We start from the raw sequence: 15,817 nt of genomic DNA, 5'->3' as shown, positions 1-15,817 counted from the left end.
TCCTGGAGTCTTGTACATCACCAGGTCCATGGAGGAAAAATAATCTTCTTCTAGTCTCAGCTAATGTAGTGAACACAATGTGAAGCATTCCTCTGCCTCCTGAGAGCAGGACACATAGACACCAAATCAATTTCTGTCTTCCAAGCTGTCGTTCTTACACGTATGCATCTCCTAGTGCCAATCTAGTAAACAAAAGAGGGAAAAGTTTTCACATTGGAACTCTGAGCAAAGCAGAGGGGAGTCGGCCGAGCGGAGGCAATCATGGAGCCAGCCGAGGGGCACTGTCCTGGTGCACTGCTTGTGCTCTGCTCTGAGCATTGCATCCTCCATCCATCCGTTCCACTGGTGAATGGGCTTCAGGAGCACTTTTTGTTTGGTACGAGCACAAGATGGCAGAATCTGAGCTTTTAAATTATTCTAGTTGCAGACAAGTCTTGGTCCGGGTTGTTTTTTGTGACTTCCCCAAGCTACAAAAGGTGCGAAAGCAACAGAAACTTAGGTGCTGGCATAGTCTGGAGAGCACATGCATGATGCAGTATGGGAGACAGTTGGGAGGAATTTGTGGAAATTTAGCAGAAGAAAATGACGATCGGTTGCCAAAAATAATTTCTTTACAAAGTGATGATCTAATCAAAGAAAGTAGTAAGAAATCCCGGCCACTTGGACAACTACAGTTACTCTGGCTGAAGAGACAAACAGTCTGCGTTGGCTGGACCTGCCCTTCCGCCCCAAAACCCCCAGAGCTCTGGGGCAGCTCTTTCATAAATATTTTACAGCACAGCTCACTAGGCAGCCTGCAGGCTGAGGCCAGCTGTGTGGCCATTTCTGTCCCTAACGGCCTGCTCCACTACAGCTCATGTAAATCAGTGAGAAATACTCTCACGGGAAACTGGGCTCCTGAAAAAAGCCCTGAAACATAGCAGATAAATCAGCAGCAGTGTTGGCATTGTATAAAGGGCAGGGCGAATAATAATAGCAACAAAGAACTCCCAGCATCCAGAAAGCACGGCAGAGGTTAGGCTCTGCCACCAAGACAGTTGTTCGGGAGAGATTTAAATGTTTTGAAGGAAAGCTCAGCAGGGCCCTTCACAGGGAGCTACTAACAGGCTCTGTTTCAGCCACAGCCCCTGGGTGCCGGGCACTGGCTGAGGATGCTGCCACAGAGCACGGCCTCTTCGGCACTTCTGCACATGTTTCCAAGCATGCACGTCCCACAGCCCACCCCCCCTGTTGCAGGTGGTTCAGTGCATGCTGACAGGCTGTGAAAACTGCAGCCCGCTCCTCAGCAGCCTGTTAAAAGCTGCCTCTGGCAACCTGCACTCTGGCCAGCTCTTGCTCCCCTCTCCGGCAGCCACCTCGGCCATTTTCAGCTCAGCCAGAGGCTCCTTTTCCTATGGAAATTCAAGCCTGGAGCTGGAAGCAGCCACCGTCCAACCTCACCCTCCATACTCCATTGCAGCGCGTTGCCAGAACTTCCCTTGCAGACCCCAGCCATGTTCCCGTTGGCCACTGCACTCCCAGCAAATTCTCCCTGCATCCCTTCACGGAAGCCTTAGGTGAACACGTTACCACAGCTATCTTCACTGTGCACTGGCTCTTTGGAGTCTGGACAGACTGCAATATTCTCAGATGTGTCTGTTCTTCAATGGATTATTTTTGAATTTCTTCAACAATCAATTCTTGGTCTGTACCCTGACTCACTGAGTGCTGCACCTCTCTTAAGTAATGCATACTAATGATCATCTGCTCTGGATTTTATAGCTAGTAGTGGTGAAAGATGAAAGCCTAATATTGCCTATTATACTGAGGCTACAGTCAGATATTAAAAAAAATCCACCAAACAAACATCCAAGATGACATCTGTTGTAGCCAAAGTTCATATACTCCTTCATGAAAATTCAACTACATTAAAAAAAAAAAAAAAAGGCTTTGCAATAGATGGAGGATGATTCATGCTTAAATATACAGCTGAATGCCACTCAAAATTCTCTTTTCCCTAGTCCTTGCTGTTTTGTGAGTCCAGCCAGGGAGGAACTCTGATCAGTGCTAACAAATCTCCATTTTCTCATCTTGCCCTTCAACATTTCATCAGAGAGAACAGTAAAATCTGGTGCTCTTTTGATATCACGCAAATAGCATTCCCTGGCTCTCTTCTCCTCTCTCCAGCCTGCTTTATCTTTCACTGCTCAGCAAATCTTCACACGAAGCTAATGTATAGCTGCAAAAATGAAGCGTATGGAGGATATGCATGAATACAGAAAGTAGCAGGACTGTCACTGAATGGCCCTTTTTGGAGAAATTGGCCCCATTTCAGTGGTTACTGAACAGCTGCCTCCCAGCTGAGATTTATCAGCTAAAGACAAGGTGGTATAAAATCCAGCAAAAGCGATAAAGAGCTGTGAAAACTGGAGGGCTTCTTTCTGGCTGTACTCTGGAAGTGCCCGAGCCTGGGCATTTACACCCCAGGGAAGGATGCCCGGGTGCGTATGAGTAGCAGACCTGCTCCTGGCAGCTCCCACTAGGAAGAAACGGGGCCCTGCAGGGAAGGGATGATGTGCCAGCTAGCAGAAGAAAGCAAAGCTGAAGCCCTGAGACGAGTGCCCAGATTGATGTCTGGCACAGTCTCCCGTATCTGCGAGCTGCAAGAAGTAGGTCAGAAAACTTGAGAGATTGTAGCGTTGCTATCCCAGTAGCAAGTGCTTCCTTGGACGATCTCCGATCTAGAGCTACTGAGTGTCTTCCCATTTCTCTTGGTCTCTTCAGTCCCTTGGTTGCTTTGGCCACCACCCAAAGCCAAACTGGGTCTCCTGCTCCACCTGTGCAATGACGCAGGCTGAGGCTGGAAGCTGGAAAGATGTGCTAGACCACAGGAGGAGGGAGGGTGCTATGGCAGCCATTGATACCTTCCTTTTTGAATGCCTGCAGCAGCAAAGTGAGGTGGGACTGTCCTTCTGTGGACTTACATCTCCATTCCGTGTTTCTGAGGACTACAGTTTGCTGTAATTCAGAATTAAGCTATTGAAGTTTTGCGGGGAAAGATTAGCTTGCTAAGACGCTGGCACACCTCCAAGGCAGCCACAGCTGGATTGTCAATGAGTTGGTGGCATGTGAAAGTGGGTTGCAGGAATGAGACACGGAACGTGACACCCATGTAGGTATCCTACAGAAATGGTGGGAGAAAAAAAATGGGGTTCCCCCCGCAGAAGAGGCCATGGAGAGAAGCATGCAGACATGGAAACCATCCCTCATTGCCCAGGGGAGTCTGGGGCTGAGCTGTGTTTTGTGCAATACAAGCTTTTAACATCTCTCTTATATTAGCAGTTAAACTGGGGGGGGTTGTCTGCCAGAAGCAATGTGGCACTACCAAATGCCGAGCTTTTTTCTTATTATTACATCATTCAGATTTCATGTACCCGTGAGTTTCACAGCAGAGCTGGATCCTTGGGGAGGATGCCTGAGCAGGGTGCCACGAGGCTCCAGCCTGGGACCACGGCGGTGAGGGAGGCCATGCCAAATACGCTGCACCAGGCAAGGGAAGCAGGATGCCAGCCAGGAACTGTGAAGACTACTTTCAAGTTAAGTACCTTTTTTTTTTTTTTTTCTGTACTTCCTTCATGTCTCAGGATGTTCTGACTTCTGAGTTTTTTATGGTTGCTCTGGTAATTGAATGATTCTCTGTGGGAATGAAAATGTTATTTACAAAAATTCCTTGTGAAAAAGTGACAATTAACTGCCAGCAATTTTTGTAATGTGCACTGCAATCACAGATACGAGAGTGCTGATTAAAACCAAGGGCCACTCCTGCAGATACATGGGGAAAATCACTCATGGTCTCTCACAAATTGCAATTTCGCACGCTGGCAACCCACCAAAGCTCCCCGGCTCACTCCTGGCCAATAAAAGCACGGGAACAGGTTTTTCATGCGTTTCTGCGCTAAGGTTTGGTGCTAATGGAACAGGATGTTCCAATAACCTTTTAAAAGGTTAGATTAATTCAGTTGTTTGGGTTTGCGAGAGCGGAGCTGAATTAGTCCCGTTATTGGGTGATGAGTGAAGGCGGCGTAGAGGGGAGAGTGGGGCGGTGTTTTAAGGTGCTTTCATGTGGCAGTTGGTATAAAAAGGCAAATGAGCTAACTGGTGGGAAATGAGCTTTCTGACAAAGGACCAAGGGGACAGACGCTGCAAGGTTGTTGTCTCTCCTTGGCATCGCCGGTTCCCGAGCCAGGCTGCACCTGCACAACCCCGGTACTATCATCCTGGGATGAGAGGGATACGTGGGGATGAATAATTCAGCTGCAGATCAGCTCTCCGACTGCACAGCATTTTTTTTCTTTTTTTCTGGGTTGCTATTTTTAATTTAGATACTCCCACATGTGTGTTTGGTGGGTTAGAGACATATGAGAAATAGGAGAAGGCGGCTGACGCAGGCAGGTAGCAGAGCCTGGGGGTGGTGGAGGTTGAACTGGTGCTGGCCCTGAGCAGGGACCGGTGCCGCCTTCCTGCTGGCTGGCCCTGGGCAGGGACCGGTGCCGCCTGCCTGCTGAGGGCAGCAGGGGCCGAGCACCTGAGTCCTACGTACTTCGGTGGGGGCTGAAAGTGCTCAGCACTGCTCGCTTGGATTCACACACCTGTGTTGGCAACCACAAAGAAACAGCGGAGGTGCCCGTACGGTTATAGCCAGGGCTGGATGTGAGGGGATCTGGGTTCAGTTTAGAGGTCTGCTACTTATCTCCTCTGTGAAAACCTTCTAAGTCCTCTCTCTTGTAGTTCCGGATTCATTACTGGCAAAAGGACTACTGCTGCTTCCTTCAGTCTGCCTCACCTGGTTATAATCTCTGGGGAAGAAACCATCGCTGCTTGTTTATAGCTATAGAGGATAACTTGCCGGGGAGCCTCTTCTGTTGCAAGGTGGCATCTTCCTACAATATTTTTTAATCACAAATATCAGAAGAGCATCATCAAAATGATTTAAGAGGAGAAAGGTTTTAGTTGCAGCAGCTCAATGAGGAGGTGAGGGACTGTAGGAAACAACAGGACAGAAAAGCTGCCAATTTGGGCAAAAGCAGAACTACCATTACATGTTCATCTTTGTGAGAATCCGGACTTCCAGAAGAGACTGGGTGGCATTTTGATTTGTACACTAGTTCCTACAGATTACAAAACCAAAGATCAAAGGATAAAGGAAATCCTGTCATGTCTGAGAATCTTCTTTTTCCCCTTGCTGTGTATACAGTGTTTTCTAATAAATTACTTCAGATGAGACCTAATGCTAATAATAACTGCTTCTATAAAGTCTAGACTGCTTTTGCAAATCCCTAGCTGGTAAAGGCATTCATGTGTTCCTGCGGACTCAAGGAAAGTTTTGAAATTTAGAGCAGGTCACTCTCATCTTGTTAAGTTATATGAAGTCTCAGCATTTCAGCTGTAAGTCACTGGATATGGGAAACCTCTTAAAAATTAGGTAAGAGGAAGGAAAGTATTTGAAACCCCAAAGTGAAATAACTAATGTGAGATCACCCCATAGACTACTGCCAGGACTGGGGAAAGCATCCATATTTCTGAGGTATGGTGTATTGTGCTACCCCTTCTCAGCATCTAAATAAAGGGCTTTATGTAAAAAAGCCCTTCTTTCTCTATTTCTTGATCTTTGTGATCAAGAAAATCCTGGAGTATCGCTTAATTGCTCAATTCCAGATCAGAAAAATCTGCTGCTGCTCCCAAATTCTGGGGGAAAAGAAGGGAAATAGTAAAGGAATCTGTAGTGATGAGGAAGCCAACATCCTTCGCCAGAGAAACTTGATGACTAATGTTTCACAAAGCCTGGTGGTCAGTTTAAACCATGTCATATCCAGGAGACTGGAAGAAAAAGCATTCTCAGTTACACTCCATTTCAGAAAGCAGGCCATTAGCCAACCAGCTAAATGTCTCATAAGCTCCGTTTATCACGCACCTTTGGCCTCCTGACTTCTCCTGGGAAAACAACAAGCACCAACAAGTATGCACCACGTGGTGGCTTCTCACACCAACATTTTACAAAGCGTAGCTACAATTTTAAAACACAAACCAACATGCCAGACGTACAAAGGTTTCTCTTTCTCTCCTAAAACATGAATTTAATCTCCAAAAACTACGCTTGCCTGCAGCCCCCAAGCAGCAAGTCTACAGCACTGAAATGGAGTCTGGCTCAAGATAGGAACCCTTGGAGGCATTAAGGTGGGAATGGATTGCTTTGTATCATCAGAAAGCCAAGTACTTTCCTAGGGGATATAAAGCATTCAGTTTGCAGCCGGTACTTCACAAGATACTGCACTGCCCCAGAATTAGCTTTTGCATATGCATTGCAGACCATTCTAGAGTTTCTAAACTTTTATCAAAAAGTGAATTACTTTTCTTCTCTCTAATGGCACATCTAAAGGCATGACAACGACTTCTTATACACCGTTTTCCCACCTACTTCTCCATCACTCCTTCCAGATTTTTGGAAAGTTGTTGGCATGTACATTTTTCTGTCTAGTTGGTCTTCTCCAGTTTTGTCAAAGCTCAGATGGATAGAGAGGCAGCTTTCAACCTGTGAATAAGCTGTAGTACAGTCACTTGGTAGACTTCTATCAGGAAAGCACTGACATTTGATTTCCCACCAGCATTTTGGTAAGTCAGAGACTTGTAACAGCCTGCGGTAACCATCTCCCAACACATCTGTGCAGCCAGCGTCTGTGCTGGTTCCTAGCTCCAGGCTCCCTCAGCAGACAGAGAAGCTCCCTGAAACTCCACTGCATTAAGAAGACGTTTTGGAGACATCACTCAACACCCTTCATCAGCATCACGCCAGGTCATGGAACACTCTTAGCACACTAACATACATTTGTGATGCAAGACATATGGGGGGACCACCACTTGTGCGGGCAGCGTCACTGCTCCCCAGCATGCTGTGAGTCCCAGCCTGTCCTGCAGTCCAGAAACTGCTACTAAATGATTGTCCACAGCGTCCTGTGGGAAGCGTCCCATGTTGGATTAACACCTCCACCGCAAGCAGGCCAGCGTGGGAGAAGCCCTTGGTTTAGGACAAAGAGAAGTGAGGAGTAATGCAACGGAAGCCTGAAAGCGAGTGAGAAGTACTCCTCAATTTTCCTATCCTTCTTTATACAAATGATTGGCCTTTTTTTCTCCACATGCAGCAAAGCACTTAATAAAGAACAGGTACTAAAAATCCTGGACAGGCCTTAAGAAATCTTAGCATTGCATTCACGTAAAAGCAGTGCTAATGTGGGCTGGGGATTTTAGGTGTCAAGCTACCTTCTAATTGTAACTCCTCTAGTGGGCTTTTGAATGTTAAAGAGTAGAAAACAGTATTTAAATTTGCATAAGGTTAACTGTGTAAGTATTGGGTTTGCAAAACATAAAAACTGCAAACACTACATGCTCTGCCTAGACATGGGAATGTCAACAGGAAAAAATACATCCAAAAAACCCTTTAGAAGTAAGAATCAAAATTAGGAATCTGACTGCACGGGCTGTATATACAGAGTACCTGAATGTGGTTCGGTATTTTCACTTCATGCAAATTCTTTATGACACATTCAAGCTGAATTAAAAAAAAAAAGTGGAATTTGACTACTGAAGCAGCCCTGTGCTTCTCACGTAGGACACAAAGCCAGGACACACAGATAGGTCACCTCAGCATCCCTGTGGGTCTGCATAGCTAGAAGCAAAACTTGCCTTGAATTCCAGAATATAACTTGGCATTGCTGAGTTTATGGCAGCAGAATCTCAAATGAGCCGTGCCCCCTCCGAAGAGACACTCTCAACTGGTAAAAGTTGCACTCATGTAAGAAGTCTTATATTGTTGAAATATAACTATTTAGAGTTAGACTATTTATTAGTATATTTAGTAGTAGTTATAGTTTATTTATAACTTTATTTAAAATACATTTTCTTCTTAGATATATCATATAACTCTCAAACATCTTCTATTAAGAAGCAATATACTCCACTTTCTTAAACAGTTTTTGTGACATCTTTTCCTGTAATTTCAGCTACAGAGAGAAAATGAGTGGCAGGTTTCATAACATCAAACCCTGAAAATGAGCTGTTAATTGGTATTTAGGAACTGCAGTCCAGAGCATTCAATCGTCCTATTAGTTATCTAATCATTGGGAAGCGAGAGGATTTCTGTTGAGTTCCAATGGATTTGAATAGTGTATGTATTATAGCTAACAACCAAGACCATTCTATGATGATCACTAGGAAAGACTGCCAGACTTCAAACAGCATCCATGATGCTTTCCAAAGAAAATTAAATTAAAAAGTACCTTTAACAGGACTCACAGCTGAAAATAGGGCTAATGAGGAATATAAGGTATCTGCAATTGCATGAGGTGGCAGGGGATCCTAATAGCATCATAACTTTCCCAGCTGTAACACATGCCACATCCTAAAGCAGCACAGTAGTCTCTCTGCCGGACTGTGAGCAGGCGTCCTCTCGCCCCTGTGCGTAACCTCCCTGACCAAGTGGCTTGCTGGGTCCAGTGGTTGTGCTTGTGCTGGTCCTGCTTGGGCTCCCCCAGCTAAATAGCCTTCACCATTCCCAAATCTGGTCCGAACCCCTTTTGGCACTTGAGGCTCCCAGCCCAAATTGCTTCCTCCCTCCGCCTCACTATTGGCCTGAGTGCCTGACTTCTGACAGCAGGTTATCAGCAACTTCACCCCTCCTAGGACTTTCCCATTTATCATCTTTTGCATTTGTTGATGATGGAGTCCTTACTGTATCAGTAGAGCACAGCACACAGATTTGGACAAAACATCACACTCATTTTTTTGTGAAATTTCTCTCACTCAATTTGTCATGCTGTTCTTATGCACTGGTGGCTTTTCTGCAGATGTTCCTCCCTGTCCCGGCATCACGAGAAGCAGCAGGTTGATAAAGAACCATAAAATATTAATTTTGAAATGCAGAGATGTCCTGCAGCCTTCGCATCTTTACAATAGTCTGCTGTGCCCAGAGGGTGTGCACAGCTGAGCAAGGTGTTAACAAAAGCCATCCTAAGGGAGGCCCGCTCCCTTCTTCAGCTCCTTCGAGAGAGCAGGGGTCTGACTTAGGTACCCTGCATTGCCAATGGATGAACTAAGCGGGAGCTTATTGCTAAGTCTTCCTCAGCTAAAATAGGCCCTGGTGAACACTGTCCCCAGCCCCATGTCCGGGGTGGGCTCCACAGGGCCCTAGGTGGGGTTCCCACATGCAGCTCCTCACTGGCCTGGGGACAAAGTGACTCACACAATCTGGCTACCTTAGCTATAAAATGGGCACAACGTCCTGGCACAAGACAACAGTCTGTTTGTCCTTTGCTGCACTACCCGCTTTATCACCCCAACAGCAAGGAGCTGCCACGGCTCAGTTGTAAAAAAACGCTGGTAGGTAACAGCGTTGAGTCACCATCCATGGCCATCATATCTGAGCTTAGGTCATTCTTGAGTGAACAAGTGATTTTCTTACATCAATAAAGTATGAATCAAGGTATATCCTGTGCTGAAATTGCATCCTCTTTGCTTGGAACCTGCTTTTGGGGGCAGGAAGGCATGGAACATCCTCTCCTGCCTGTCTGCAGCAAGTCATTTCAATGGGAGTAAGGGATGCTGAGTGAGCTCATCCGGTACATCTGGTACGCCTGCAAGCTGGGCAGGCAGTTCTGCTTAAAAGTGTGCAAAAGAACCTTCCCTCTGCTGAAACGTAAATTTTGATTTTTATTAAAGCATAATGAGTTTTGAAGGGGGAAGTGAAAGTGATTTACGGAAATACCGACTTCGTGTTACATCTATGAGACCTTCAGGTTTCCTGCCGTACTGTAGGATGGATAGCACGCCTGTGTCTGCCTTACTTTGTGATTCCAAGCTAATTGCTAGCGAGCAAGGCTCCCATTTTAAATGTTACTTTACAAGGTAATTTAGAATTTTTCCAGGGAAATAAGGACTGTAGTGACCAGTTACAGTATTTCAAGAGGCCACCTGCATTACCAAACTAGACCAGCCCCTGGCTCTCCAGAGATCATGCCACATCATCTTTTCTGTTAATGGGTTGAATTTTGTCCTAGAAGTTGCTAGAGTTATTGGAGCGAGAAAGCTGTTTCCACTTCTTCGGAAGGTTGTTACAGGACCTCTCTATTTCAATAGTGAGAACCTAGTCTTGCTTTCCAGTCTAAATCTGATTACTTGGGAATTTTTTTATTCTTTTCCTTAAATAGCTCTTCCCTGTTCCTGGTAGTAGGCCAGCCAGTACATTCTTAGAAAGAAATCAGTATCCTACCATAGCCTTTATTTTTTAGACTAAGCAGCACTTTATGTCATCTCTCACATGACGTGCTTTGTGGTACCTCTCTGCATTGGTTGCAGATTAATTCATTTCCTTACAAAAATGTGACAGCAGTTGCGTTGCAGATGTGCATTCATCTGTGCCTTCTACGATGAAACTTTCTCTTTCTGCTGGAAATACCTTGTCTGATGCATGCTATGAGCATGTACACCTTCTTCATGGCTTCATCCCATGGTTGATTCATTGTCTCCCCGTGATCATCTACAACACCCAGAGTTCTCTCTGCTTGAGTCATCTCTCATCTCCCTTAGAGAAGAAATTCCTCGTTAACCCTGAAGTGCACACCCTGACGTTCTGTTCTAATCAAACATTTCTTCCCATTTACCTACCTGTCAGTCAGAAAGGTTTTAATATACGATAGTCTTCTTCCTTCCATCTTCAATTTCAAGAGCACACAGACTTCATATGCTAATGTAGTTAATGAAAATATTACCAGCACTGGTCCTAAAATTGATCCTTGAGGAACTCTTGCAGTAACTTGCTTCTTGACTCTTCTTCCTTTTCCTCAGCCCTCTTCTGTCCGTCAGTTCTTCCCCACCTTTTGTGTCCTCTGTTAACCTCCATCTTCTTTTCCTTCATTAATATTTTCACATTTAGGAGTGTATCAAGTGCTTTGCTAAGGTCCAAATGAGATTTACTACATTTTCTATTTTGGAAAATCCATTATCTCATTTAAGGAAAGCTATCAGATTATTCTGGCACCATGTTCCCTTGGTAAACCCAGGCTCCTTTCATCTTGTTTTCTGTTTAACTAGAAAGAATAATTTAATCATTCTTTCTCCTTTGGTAATCATACTATGTGTAGAAATACAGAAAAAAAAAATTGAAGTAAATCACATTTACTTCCATCTGGGGCATATTTATATGTATATACATATAAACCACATGTATTTGCATGCTTATGTGTATATGCATCTTATGTGTATGTACACATAAGATGTACATGTATTTACATGTACACATACATGTAAATATGTGAATACAACAGTCTCCAAGCTGCACTGAACTTTTTAGTAAACACCTACTCACAGACTTTAGTCTGAATCAGTAAGAAGCTGCTGTCATAGACACTGGTCTGATACCTTTGTGTGCAACATTGAGGATGTGCATTTTGGGTTAAATGCACCCCTCTCCAAACACCCAACACAAGACAGGTGCACATTTTCAGAATCCTTCCATATCATTCAGCGATTTAATGAGTGGCACAGGGGCAGGCACAGGTTCATGGATTTTCTGACCAGACGGGGCCATCCTGGTCACTGAGCACAGACCCCTGGATGGGGCGGGGGCAGATTGTGGACTTCTTATTTAGCTGATCTCTTCTTCCATTGGCATATTGTGTAAGTTGTTCTTCATTATGCAAAACCAAAGAATGACAAACCTGTGTTGGTTTGGATGACAAGAGCCTCCTCTGTCATCAAGGCCAGTCCCTGGCTGGAGCAGGTGTCATCCGTATCATGTAATACCTGTTATGAGCAGCTTAAGCTCCACCCCTAGTAATGTGACCGGTCTTGCCCAAATCCATTCCTTTCTATTCCAGAAGTATAACTTCACCTCTTCTGTCTGTTTCAAGAGTATATTCTTCCATTAACACAATAGTAGAGTGCTTTTTAAATAAAATCTATTGCAAAAATGAAGCTTCTATTGATCTTCATGGAGTCACTCCCAATTCTTCCCTTTGAGATCTAGGCTCAGATGGTGGACATGGCTTTGAGAGGTTATTTTTTTTAATTTAGTCTATTAATTTCTTGCTTTTTTATATTCTCAAGTGCTATTTTTCACATCCCTGCACTCCAATCACCTGCATTTTTTTATCTGACCTTGTGTTTTAAAGCAGAAACACTAAATACATGTATATGTAAACAAAGGCAAAATGAAACTCGGAAGCAAATGCTGCTCTCAAGGAGTTTAATGGGAAAAACCAAGCAAACTCTTTAATTACATTAAATGGGGCTTGGATTTGAAGTATGCAGGCAGTAAAAATTATTTTGTATTCCAACTGCTGGTTTTTAATCCTCTTTCTGTAGGAGGCTGGAAAAATACTGGTCATGTTGTTGATATAGGAGCAGAAGAGCAATTCCAGGAAACACAAGCATCAATTCCGATAACTATCAGCAAAGGCAAAATTGTATTTGTACGGAAATCTGGGAAGCATGTCTATTGAAGTGACAGACAACTGGGACACTTCTGCACATTCCCCATACAGGAACTAATGAATTACCTAACTACTTTATCATCTCTAGGCTTTGTGTTGATTAACAAAAACGCTAACAAACAAGTCAGTGTAAAGTCTAATATAGAAAACAGGAATATCAGCCTTATGGAAAATAGTTTACTACCAGGGTCATTATCAAGGCAAATACAAATGTCATTATATCATTAATTTCCCATAATGAAAGGAGACTGAGCAAACAGCCCAGGTTAACAAGCAAAATGCACATAGGGAAGGTGGGGACCATGGGAGAGTGGGGTAGGTCCCCTGTTTGGAAAAGTCTGAGGATCTCTTGCATTCATCCCGTTACAATACACCCCACCATTTGTGGGGCTCATAGTTTGATATTTTGGCTTAAGCCCCTGGCACATCTGGACACTCTTGAATGTAGAAATTAAAGAACAAAGCAGACACATAGTAGCCTCTAAGCTCTCTGTAATTTTCAGCGATATCTCAAGCTCCCTCTCATTTAAAAAGAGCCCCTGGTCATTTTTTCTGACCCTTTTTCTGTTTGCCATTCGTATAGCAGGTGAATTACCTTCCTTTCACAACCTGGCCGACTTTCCACCTATCCAAACAGGCAGACAGGGCAGAGCAGAGAGGAAAACCTGCCCTCCTGTTGCTGGATGAGGAAAATATATCGGAGAGGTTACCCACACTTGGATGAGACCACAGAAGAAAGTCAGTATCAGATTTTGGAGCAAAGCTTTGGCCTTCTTTTGGCTGTCCTCTTCACACCATAGGACAATCATTCACTGTCATTTTCTAGGACTTACTGCTGACATGGGATCTTGGTGGTTTTAAAACAGTGATGCCAAACAATTAGTCTTAACAGGTGACTCACCTTACTATAAGCCAATAAACAAGCCCAAATGCCAAGTAAGAGTGTATATCTGCATGGGTTTTGATCTTCATGGATTATCACACTACTCAAAATACCTTTGCTCTTCTTCCCTTCTGAGTACGCTTCTGGTTGGTCTTGGTTTTTCTCACCCAGTTTTAATTTCTGTTTACAGATAATCTTGCACCTTGTTCAGCTTCATCTGATACTGGCTGTCTTCCTCACTATCAAAATCCAGACAGTACAATAAGCTTCAATAAAATCAATGGGAAAGTGACACAAAATAAGAGTTCAGTATCTTCTCAGAGTAAGTTCCCAGCAGTATCTTGACAGAAGCCATCTCCTACATGTCTTTGGTACCAAACACACAATTCAAGCCTGTGTCAAATGTGCTTGGCTTGGTTTAGTTAGCAGCTAATCAGAATCATACCAGCAAGTCCTCCCAGGAGAAAATAAGGAATAATAGAAAACTATATGCTTTGTTTTTTAATTTTTCCCCAGTTTACTTTTTGGAAATCATGGGTGCAAAGTGGCACCTATAGCCAAGACTTGGCACAATACTGTGCCTCCACCTGTTTATAAACTCCTCTGGCAGTACCCATTTCAGCAGTTTCACGAGCTACGCCTGAGTTTAACCAAGCCCAGTTTGCATCATTGCATAACATGGCGAAGAGAGAAGTGCTGGAGGCTCTACATGGGCCCAAACCCAAGTGCTTCTGAGGTACGGCAGGTCTGCATTTGCGTATAGCATCTGTCTAACTTCTTTGGAGGCATTTAAGATTGTGCTTAATTTAGTACTAATCTAAACAGATTATCCTCAGCTTCAAGCAAATAAAATACATAAGTAGATTGTCAGGATGAGAAAGCAATATTTTAGTTAAATGAACGGATTAAAAAGATAAGACAAAGGTCTCACTACTCAATCAGCTATAATCTTGATGGCAGGCCTTGAGAAATATAGGTCAATATGTTTAACATTAGATACTTCAACAGCCCAGAGATTTAAATGTATTTTAAAAAATCATAATTCTAAATTTGAGACAGTGATTGGACTTTCAAAATGTTTTCAAGACAACATAAAATAATTCTCTCATTATTTTGCTACCTCCACTCACTCTGAGCTCTACCACGTTGTCCCCAGTCAAGGCAAAAGACACTACACGCACAAAGTAAAGAGGTTTTCATTTGCAAACAAGGACAGCCAGCTCTTCCATGTGAGGTCCTTTCTCTTTGGAAGTGGGAAACTCTCAGGTGCCTGACCTGAATCCAACAGGGGTCACGAATCAGAGCTGTGAGCTGCCATAGCTCACAGCCCACCATACAAATGAAAATTAATTTCAACCAGGATTCATCTTAATAGGCCAGGCAGGGGTTGGATGTGCTGTCTGTCTTTTACCAGGCAGTAGCTCCTGCGGAGGGCAGGGAGTGGGTGGGGGCACAAGCCCTCCAACGGCCCCACATCAATCAGAAGAGCTCAGGGATCAGGGCTGGTGTGAGGGAAATCATCCCTCAACGTGAAAACATGTCCCAGCTGGTCACAAGCTCTCCTTTATCCCAGGACAGGGTCTCAGCTGAGGTTTGCACTGCCTGCTCCCCAACACTGCAAAATGCCCTGTCCTCCCCCAGCACAGGAACTCACACAGCAGCAAACGCAGAGAGAGATTTGGGTTAGGAAGGTCTGTTAGACCAAAGTCACCATCACTTGCTGAAAGATAGATCAACGGGAAAGCAAAGCAAAATTATGCATAGTCCCGGTGAAACTATACTAGTTTATAAGCAGGTTAAGCATCAGATACGCCCTCAGTTTTTGCAGTGAAAAGGTTATAATTTATGCATACTTGACAGGTACACACAACCAAGCAAACTTACACTCAGTAAATACTTTTTTTAGTCATATAAGCCCCTATCTCTAGAGTACAAAAAGGTTCACCTTACTGTAGGCATTGCATTGCATAAACCGAATGTGTTGGTTTAAACTCTGCTGGAAACACAACAGTGAAGAAAAAGGTTTAAAAATGAAAAGAATCAACAGTTGCCAGCAGCAAAAGGGCACAATCCACAGGAAAAAAACAGAAGTATTTCTTGTTCCTTGGAGGCTACTACAAGCTACTTGCAATAATTAAAAACAACTCTGAGCTGTACAGCATTGACAACTGGGTAAGATGTTGTTTTCCAGCCAGAGGTAGAATTAATTACGCTGCTCTAGATTGTCTTTATTGACTTCTGCTTTTTTTTTTCTCATTAGTCAAAACGACATCACAAAACAACTGTTGGCTTTATTTCAGAATCTGCCTCTAACAACAACAAAAAAGAAATAAAAGAATTACAGAAGGGAAATAAAATTATTGAAGACAGAATGTTACTGAGATCTAGCCCCTAAAATGTATGGTTGCTGTACAGA

The sequence above is a fragment of the Egretta garzetta genome, unplaced genomic scaffold (genome assembly GCF_000687185.1).
Source record: "Egretta garzetta isolate BGI_Z169 unplaced genomic scaffold, ASM68718v1 scaffold583, whole genome shotgun sequence".
Taxonomy (NCBI): domain Eukaryota; kingdom Metazoa; phylum Chordata; class Aves; order Pelecaniformes; family Ardeidae; genus Egretta; species Egretta garzetta.
This window is presented reverse-complemented; position numbering follows the sequence as displayed.